Source organism: Nicotiana tabacum, chromosome 23 (genome assembly GCF_000715075.1).
Source record: "Nicotiana tabacum cultivar K326 chromosome 23, ASM71507v2, whole genome shotgun sequence".
Lineage (NCBI taxonomy): Eukaryota > Viridiplantae > Streptophyta > Magnoliopsida > Solanales > Solanaceae > Nicotiana > Nicotiana tabacum.
Genome location: NC_134102.1, coordinates 65,541,898 through 65,549,756, shown reverse-complemented (window position 1 = coordinate 65,549,756; position 7,859 = coordinate 65,541,898). Strand labels below are relative to the sequence as shown.

The 7,859-nt window shown below is 37.0% G+C and overlaps 1 non-coding gene and 1 pseudogene across 1 annotated transcript; both read right to left on the bottom strand.

The window, feature by feature from the left end:
- Nucleotides 1-5,597: 5,597 nt before the first annotated feature.
- On the bottom strand, nucleotides 5,598-5,704 carry LOC142177790 (small nucleolar RNA R71). The gene has a single exon (XR_012706344.1). It is a non-coding gene; the product is annotated as a small nucleolar RNA R71 (small nucleolar RNA).
- Nucleotides 5,705-7,760: 2,056 nt separating this feature from the next.
- On the bottom strand, nucleotides 7,761-7,859 carry LOC142177828 (small nucleolar RNA R71; annotated as a pseudogene).

The window sequence follows — 7,859 nt, the reverse complement described above, 5'->3', positions numbered from 1 at the left end:
TTGAGCCGTCTGATCAACAGCTCCCATTTAGTCTCTGGTTTTTCTTTGATATTTAAAACAGCCGCCCAAAGACCCCATCTCCACCGTTCAAATCTCTTAATCCAATGGCCCTTAAAATTCTTTATAAAAAATCCTAAATGCCCGAAATTCTAGGACCGTTGATCACCAGATCCAATGGCCCATTCTATCTCTCAATATTAACCTAAAGACGGACCCATATTCCCCCAACCCCTAATTCATTTTTACAATACTCAGCCGCCTCACCTCCCCTTTTCCTCTTCTTCTCTCTTCTCACTCGAGCATACAGACCCGTCAATCATCTGAGCCTTGCACAAATTCGTGCAAAGTCATGAACCCATCAAGAAATCATCCATCCTGTCTTCCTTATCCATGATTCTTGCTTAACATTCCCTTTCCAATCACAAATTCAAACCGCCTAAATTCTGAAACCCCAACCTCAGAGATGAAACTTCAAATCATTACTGATCTTTCAAATCCATGGCATGCATGGGTATTCCTTTTGTTCCTGCACTCCCAGTCCCATTGTTCTTACTATTTTTGCCTTTCAATTTCAAAACCTAGTCGAAGAAATCAGACCCCAAAGGTGAAACTTCAAACTCGCTTGTTTCCTCCTTCGTTCTTTCAAATCAAAGCGAGCAGGAAGTGTTAGCTGGCTTCATCATCAATATTCAACACCCATAGGTCAAATGCAATGACCTCTGGGTATTAGGGTTCTAACCGATGGTTTCTTGCGCTTCAACATTCAATGAATCACTCCACTCTAGTACACAGGTAAAATCATTACTGGATTCCCCCCCCCCGGTCTTCTGATTTTCACTCGATTGGCTATCATCATCTACTATGTGTCACTCTCCACAACTGATTTTGAATTTGTAAAGCCCTAGAGCATTGAATGCCACTACAAAAAGGGGTTTTTCATGTTCTTACCGACACACAATCTAACACCAACAAACCAGAGCAATCTAAACACTGAACAATCACAAACACTAAAAATTAGGGTTCCTGATATTAGGCCTCTTACTGTTTTCTCTCTTTTTTCGAGTTTCTTTTGCTGGTTCGAGTTTGAAGGTTTTGGATCTTTGCACAACAAAGGGAATTTGTTTGGTCTACTGCCCTTGAGAAGGTTAGCACCTTTCTTTCCCTTTTCTTTTGTTCATCTCTCTAAATGATTTAGATGTGTCAATTCTAAAGTTCTTTAGATTATAATTATGTTGTATGTGTTGGACATGTTTGATAGTTATGTTTTGTTAGTATAGTAATCTTTTATGATTAGCTTGTTCTGTTATGATTCCTTAAGTGATAATAGATTGGTTGAATAATAATTATTAATCTGTGTTCTGAGCTTTCTTACAGTCTCCATGCCTAGATTCTTATAATGTCTAAATACTTACTTGTATACCTGTGTTTGTTAAACTGCCTGTCCTTATTCCGTTTGATTAATATCATTGATAAAATAATCATGTTCATGTTTTCCTTTCACCAATGATACTATCCACCTCTACATGTTACTTCCTACATTCTATATGTTCATGATCAGGTTCATTATCTGGTAATCTTAACTGATATTCCACATGTCCATGTCACTTAACTAAGTTAAAAGGAATTTGAGTGTTCAGATGTTTTCTTCTTTGTATCTGCACCTGTTAATTCTGAGAGTGATATCTAAGTTATCACTATAACTTTTCTTATGACCCTGCTTAACTGTTGTATCCATAAGGAGCCATCTTATTTGCACCAAGTTGTTTTCTTCTCATGTATCTTTGCTGTATATATATTCTGTAAGGTTAAACTATTCTTAGTGTAAGTCATGATTTTGTTTGGATAAGGTCAACTAATAACTGCTGCACAACTAAGTTTGCTTGTTCAATAGTCTGTTGAGATATTCACACATATGTGCAATACATCCCTGTCCTTAATCTCTTTGAACCCCTGCTGAATTTCTGTAAAGACTGCATGCATCTATAGTTAGCTTATCTCTCATGAAGAAAGGATACTATAAAAACCAAATGATAGAATTTAAGCATGGTTACTTCATACCTATATGTTGAGCCAGATTCATGTTGAGTTTGAACTTGTTTGATACAATGTTTTCATCTCCTTCTCCACTTGCTTAATCAGTTTGATTCTGTAATATCTAAAGTTCCTATACCTGTTTGAGGTCACTACCTCATTTATTCTGCCCACAAGCAGTTGACTGAATGTTTCTACCCTTTGCTTAATTCTGCAACACCATACTTTGTTTTGAACCATGCTTAGTCCTTCTTCCTACTGTTGATCTAAAACTGGATTTGGCTCTCAAACCTTATTAAAGTCCATTTGTTGATATTGTTTGAGCATGATAATTGGCCGATCCTATTGATACCTTAGGGATACTATGTTTAAATCTGTGAGTATATAACCATGATAAGAATTCAGTCCCATGACCTTGATTATATCTCTGAAACAATTGTTGACTAGGGTTGTTGGTTTGAATCTGTTTTGATGTCTTTAAGGTACCAAATAATATTACTTATATCTGTTTATGCTATGCCTTAGTGATTCATTCGTGCAATGGTGTGACTATGAAACCTCCTTGTATCTATGTATATTCTGTTCTTGGTTCCTCTCCCTTTAGGTTTCCTTGGTATGAAGTCCTTCAGTTAGTATAATAATAATCTGTGTTTTTCCTGTGTTATTCTTATTAAGGGGAAAATATATATGTTGTGGTAGGTAATACTTTAGTATTTAGTGTGCATTGGAAGGGTCTCATTGGCACTTAAACCAATAAGGAAAACATGTTGTTAGTGACTAAGGGTATTTGGGAGTGGAGTTCGACTTTAGGTTGGGCTACCCTCCCGGGCACAGGTATTGCCCTGGGCCTTGAGTCCCTTGGGAACTTTAAAGTATCGGGGGATCCAAAGGGAGCATCGACCTTGAGTGGGGTTCCCTCCTTAGCTCTTAATTTATTGACACATCCAGTTCTTTAAGGGTTTAGTATTTAATGACAACGAAAGGTTTCCAATGTGAATTATTTGCTAAGTAAAGACACCGCATTAATATATAATTTCCTCTACCATATTAATATTGTTCTAGCATTAATTAATTGTTTATGTATTTGTCATGTACATCAAAAATGTTATGTAGTTGGAGTGTGTTAAATGTATTGGATATATATTTAATCACCTTCTTATTTTCCACATGTACATCTGTTTGGGCCTCAAAGTTCTTGATGAACTCAGACCCAATTCCAGCTCTATTGCACTATGATGGTAGGCTATAATCTCGTATTTTAGTCACTTATTGCACTCTAATTCACTGTACTTTACTTGTGTTGAGTTTTAATTGGTAGTATTTTGCACTTATTGCACTTATTGGTAGTTTTAATTGGGGAGCTAAATCAAATAATTGGAGCTTTAAAGTATGAGTAAAAGCCCAAGTCATTAAAACGGGATCGTGTTCGGGGGTCGAGGATCACTTCTGGATGTCAAAAATCAAGGAAGAAGCAATACTCTGAGGAAATGCACTAATGCGACACACCATGCGTAGCACTGTGCGACGCATCAGTGCAAATGTGTGTCAGAAATCTGAGAAGTTCAGAGACTTATAATTTTTGGGTCTGACAGAAAAATACACTAATGCTAGGCATAGTGTGTGGCATAGTGCATAGCATCAGTACAAAATTCTATCAGACAAGCTAAGTTCAGAGAGTTTACGACCGAGAAAATTGCACTAATGCGATGCACTGGGCGTAGCATAGTGCGACGCATGAAAAGCATTAAGTTTGCAAGTTTTCCTATTTCGGCTAGGAAAGGGAGATTTCATCTAGGCCCGACCCTACTTGGTATAAATACATGAAAAAATATTATTTTTTGGACTTTTGACACATATTCGACCTAAGGAGGCTAAGGAGGAGTTGGATGAATACGAGCACAGGGATTACATCATTCCTTCCTCACTCAAGACCCGAGTTTGGATTGAATTTATGTTTTTCTATACTTAAATTTTATTTATGATTTATTGCTCCATATCTATGGAGTAGTTTTCTTTAGGGTTTGATGGATTTGGTGTATTGATGATTGTTTGTGGATTATAACTCTAGTTTTATGTATTGAAGCATTTTTGGATGATTTAATTGTTGCATCTATACTCACTATTTCAAGTAATCGAGAGAGGCATAACTTGTGATATTTTTGTATTATATTATTGATTGAGTTATTTTATTCTTCGTAGTAATCAAGAGAGGCTAGTTGAATCATTGACTAAACCTAGTTAGGAGGATAATCGAGAAAGGTTCTCCTAAAGACCAATCCACTACGCATTTTGCATATCTTCACGTGCTTAAATTGGTTCATCTTGTGAGGTTAAGACTTAATCGAGAGAGGAGTTTTTACTGAACATTTGAACTAATAATTGAGTTAATTCGAGACACTCACTTAAACATTAAATGTGAATTATCTAGAGTTAGATCCCAACAACTATCTTGCACGTATCCCATCAAAACCCTATCTTCTCCTATTGATAACCTTCTTTGCTTGTTCCTTGTTGTGATTGTAATTAGTCAATAGCTTTAGAGTCTTAGTTAATTTTAGTTATTAATCATATAAATCTCAATTTTTGATTCTCCTGGATAGCAATCAAGCTAGAAACTACGAAACAAATGTTTAACTACAATCCTTGTGGATACGATATTATACTATACTATCTTTGACTAGCGAGCATAATTTAAGTGTGTGTTTCGAGCTCGTCAAATTTTGGTGTCGTTGCCGGGGATTGGCAATCAATAGTGTTTGAAATAGTTTGTAGTGCTAATTCAGGAATTTTTATTTTAATTTTAATTTATTTTTCCCTTTTTATGTTTGGTGTTCGTTGACTGTGCGCATGTTACAGGTGTAGGTTGGTGCATGACTCGAGCGTCTGCGAAAGAAGTGCTACCATACGAGCCTGAGATAGAAAAACAACTGCGACAACTAAGAAAGGAAAGAAAACTCACCGAGACATTAGAAAAGGTTGGGCAATCCTTAACCAAAGAAGATATGGCTGGAAATAGTGATGATAATGTAGATTTGGCTACGATAGAAGCAGCCCAATGATGAGAACAAGATGCACGAGATGCTAAAGAAGAAACTATTAGAGATGCACATATTATCTACGAAGAAGAGAGGAGTCATAAAATTGCTCAAAATCAACCCTTGGGTGAAGACCAGTTCGTAAATATAGCTCCCATACCTGGGAGACCACTTGGTGACTATGCTAGACCAGTCTACAATCAAGGATTATCAAGTGTGAGACAACCTCCAATTGCAGCTAACAATTTTGATTTGAAGCAAGGGTTGCTTCAAACCCTTCAGAATTGTTGTGTCTTTAGAGGGAAGCCAAACGAAGATCCAAACACACATCGAATGGACTTCGAGGAGATTATAAACACCTTTCAATACAATGGTGTGTCACAGAATGCAGTGTACTTGAGGGCATTCCCCTTCATACTCAAAGACGATGCAAAATAGTGGCTTCAAAGCTTACCCGCAGGTTCGAATAGAATATGGGAGGAGATGACCAGAAAATTTCTTGATAAATATTTCTCCTCAGCAAAAACATGCAAGTTTATAAGAAAAATCCATAACTTCTGCCAGAAAGATACTGAAACTGTTTTTGAAGCATGGGAGAGGTTTAAGGAGATTGTTCGAAAGTGTCAACATAGCGGAATTGAACTCTGGATGCAACTCCAGGACTTTTGGGATGGTTTGACACTAGCCTTGCATAGAACATTGAGCAATGCAGCTGGAGGCCCTTTGATGAAGAAAACTCCAGAGGAGATAGTTACAATTCTTGATGAGTTATCTGAAGGTGTTAATCAGTGGCCCTATGAGAGTGCTGAAAGAATAAGATCAACTAGTATTCACCAAGTTGATGCTAATACATCTGTGCAGGTACATCTTCATGCTATGGCTAAAGAAATAAGGAAGCTGACCTTGGCTACAATACAGAGTGAGCCTCACACAGCTTGTGATATATGTGGAAGAGGATACCTTACTCATGAGTGTCAAGCCTCAATTGAGAAAGTGAATGTTGTGGGAAACTACAATTTTAATGCAATGGGTCAGAGACACCCCGGTTTTTCATGGAGTTCACCTGGGGGTACCGCGAATACATGGAGAGAGGCATGTGATATATGTGGAACAAACTACAATTTTATGATTTATTGCTCCATATCTATGAAGTAGTTCTCTTTAGGGTTTGATGGATTTGGTGTATTGATGATTGATTATGGATTGTAACTCTAATTTTATGTATTGAAGCGTTTTTGGATGATTTAATTGTTGCACCTATACTCACTAGTTCATGTAATAGAGAGAGGCATAACTTGTGATATTTTTGCATTATATTCTTAGTTGAGTTCTTTAATTCTTTTTAGTAATCGAGAGAGGCTAGTTTAATCATTGACTAAACCTAGTTAGGAGGATAATCGAGAGAGGTTCTCCTAAAGACCAATCCACTACGCATTCTTGCATATCTTCACCTGCTTAAATTGGTTCATCTTGTGAGGTTAAGACTTAATCGAGAGAGGAGGTTTTGCTGAACGTTTGAACTAATAATTGACTGAATTCGAGAGACTCACTTAACCATTAGAAGTGAATTATCTAGAGTTAGATCCCAACAATTATCTTGCACGTATCCCATCAAAACCCTATCTTTTCCCATTGATAACCTTTTTTGCTTGTTCCTTGTTGCGATTGTCATTAGTCAATAGCTTTAGACTCTTAGTTAATTTTAGTTATTAATCATATAAATCTCAATTGTTGATTCTCCTGGATAGCAATCAAGCTAGAAACTACAAAAATATTATTTAACTCCAATCCTAGTGGATACGATATTATACTATACTATCTTTGACTAGCGAGCATAATTTAAGTGTATGTTTTGAGCTCATCAAATTTTGGCGTCGTTGATGGGGATTGGCAATCAATAGTGTTTGAAAAGGTTTATAGTGCTAATTTAGGAATTTTTATTTTTATTTTTATTTATTTTGCCCGTTTTATGTTTGGTGTTCGTTGAAAGTGCGCACGTTACAGGTGTAGATTGGTGCATGACTCGGTCATCTATGAAAGAAGTGCTACCATGCGGGCCTGAGATAGAAAAACAACTGCGACATTTGAGGAAAGAAAGAAAACTCACCGAGACGTTAGAAAAGGTTGGGCAATCCTTAACCAAAGAAGATATGGCTGGAAACGGTGATGGTAATGTAGATTTGGTTACGAGAGAAGCAGTCCAACGATGAGAACAAGATGCACGAGATGCTAAAGAAGCAACTATTAGAGATGCACAGATTATCTACGAAGAAGAGAGGAGTCCTAGAATTGCTAAAAATCTTCGTAAATATAGCTCCCATGCCTGGGAGACCACTTGGTGACTATGCTAGACCGGTCTACAATCAAGGATTATCAAGTGTGAGACCACCTCCAATTGTAGCTAACAATTTTTATTTGAAGCAAAGGTTGCTTCAAACCCTTCAGAATTGTTGTGTCTTTAGAGGGAGGCCAAACGAAGATCCAAACATACATCTAATAGACTTCGAGGAGATTATAAACACCTTTCAATACAATGGTGTGTCACGGAATGCAGTGTACTTGAGGGCATTCCCCTTCATACTCAAAGACGATGCAAAACAGTGGCTTCAAAGCTTACCCGCATGTTCCATTAGAATATGGGAGGAGATAACCAGAAAATTTCTTAATAAATATTTCTCCTCAGCAAAATCGGGCAAGTTTAGAAGAGAAATCAATAACTTCTGCCAGAAAGATACTAAAACTGTTTTTGAAGCATTGGAGAGGTTTAAGGAGATTTTTTGAAAGTGTCAACAT